Raw genomic sequence first — 2,190 nt, forward strand, 5'->3', positions numbered from 1 at the left:
CAAAACCTAAAATAAAATTGTCGGAGGAGAAGCGTAAACTTGCCAATATGCCATTTACCACACGGAGTGGCAAGGAACGGATGAGGCCCTGGCCTATGTTCATGGCTAGTGGTTCAGCTTCACATGAGGATGGAGGCACTCAGCCTCTCGCTAGAAAAATGAAAAGACTCAAGCTGGCAAAAGCAGTAGCACCGCAAAGAACTGTGCGTTCTTCGAAATCCCAAATCCACAAGGAGAGTCCGACTCCAATTGTGTCGATTGCGATGCCTGACCTTCCCAACACTGGACGTGAAGAGCATGCGCCTTCCACCATTTGCACGCCCCCTGCAAGTGCTGGAAGGAGCACCCACAGTCCAGTTCCTGATAGTCAGATTGAAGATGTCAGTGTTGAAGTACACCAGGATGAGGAGGATATGGGTGTTGCTGGCGCTGGGGAGGAAATTGACCAGGAGGATTCTGATGGTGAGGTGGTTTGTTTAAGTCAGGCACCCGGGGAGACACCTGTTGTCCGTGGGAGGAATAGGGCCGTTGACATGCCTGGTGAAAATACCAAAAAAATCAGCTCTTCGGTGTGGAAGTATTTCACCAGAAATGCGGACGACAGGTGTCAAGCCGTGTGTTCCCTTTGTCAAGCTGTAATAAGTAGGGGTAAGGACGTTAACCACCTCGGAACATCCTCCCTTATACGTCACCTGCAGCGCATTCATAATAAGTCAGTGACAAGTTCAAAAACTTGGGCCGACAGCGGAAGCAGTCCACTGACCAGTAAATCCCTTCCTCTTGTAACCAAGCTCACGCAAACCACCCCACCAACTCCCTCAGTGTCAATTTCCTCCTTCCCAAGGAATGCCAATAGTCCTGCAGGCCATGTCACTGGCAATTCTGACGAGTCCTCTCCTGCCTGGGATTCCTCCGATGCATCCTTGCGTGTAACGCCTACTGCTGCTGGCGCTGCTGTTGTTGCTGCTGGGAGTCGATGGTCATCCCAGAGGGGAAGTCGTAAGCCCACTTGTACTACTTCCAGTAAGCAATTGACTGTCCAACAGTCCTTTGCGAGGAAGATGAAATATCACAGCAGTCATCCTGTTGCAAAGCGGATAACTGAGTCCTTGACAACTATGTTGGTGTTAGACGTGCGTCCGGTATCCGCCGTTAGTTCACAGGGAACTAGACAATTTATTGAGGCAGTGTGCCCCCGTTACCAAATACCATCTAGGTTCCACTTCTCTAGGCAGGCGATACCGAGAATGTACACGGACGTCAGAAAAAGACTCACCAGTGTCCTAAAAAATGCAGTTGTACCCAATGTCCACTTAACCACGGACATGTGGACAAGTGGAGCAGGGCAGGGTCAGGACTATATGACTGTGACAGCCCACTGGGTAGATGTATGGACTCCCGCCGCAAGAACAGCAGCGGCGGCACCAGTAGCAGCATCTCGCAAACGCCAACTCTTTCCTAGGCAGGCTACGCTTTGTATCACCGCTTTCCAGAATACGCACACAGCTGAAAACCTCTTACGGCAACAGAGGAAGATCATCGCAGAATGGCTTACCCCAATTGGCCTCTCCTGTGGATTTGTGGCATCGGACAACGCCAGCAATATTGTGTGTGCATTAAATATGGGCAAATTCCAGCACGTCCCATGTTTTGCACATACCTTGAATTTGGTGGTGCAGAATTATTTAAAAAACGACAGGGGCGTGCAAGAGATGCTGTCGGTGGCCAGAAGAATTGCGGGACACTTTCGGCGTACAGGCACCACGTACAGAAGACTGGAGCACCAACAAAAACTACTGAACCTGCCCTGCCATCATCTGAAGCAAGAAGTGGTAATGAGGTGGAATTCAACCCTCTATATGCTTCAGAGGTTGGAGGAGCAGCAAAAGGCCATTCAAGCCTATACAATTGAGCACGATATAGGAGGTGGAATGCACCTGTCTCAAGTGCAGTGGAGAATGATTTCAACGTTGTGCAAGGTTCTGATGCCCTTTGAACTTGCCACACGTGAAGTCAGTTCAGACACTGCCAGCCTGAGTCAGGTCATTCCCCTCATCAGGCTTTTGCAGAAGAAGCTGGAGACATTGAAGGAGGAGCTAACACGGAGCGATTCCGCTAGGCATGTGGGACTTGTGGATGGAGCCCTTAATTCGCTTAACAAGGATTCACGGGTGGTCAATCTGTTGAAAT

This window comes from Pseudophryne corroboree, chromosome 7, assembly GCF_028390025.1.
Source record: "Pseudophryne corroboree isolate aPseCor3 chromosome 7, aPseCor3.hap2, whole genome shotgun sequence".
Lineage (NCBI taxonomy): Eukaryota > Metazoa > Chordata > Amphibia > Anura > Myobatrachidae > Pseudophryne > Pseudophryne corroboree.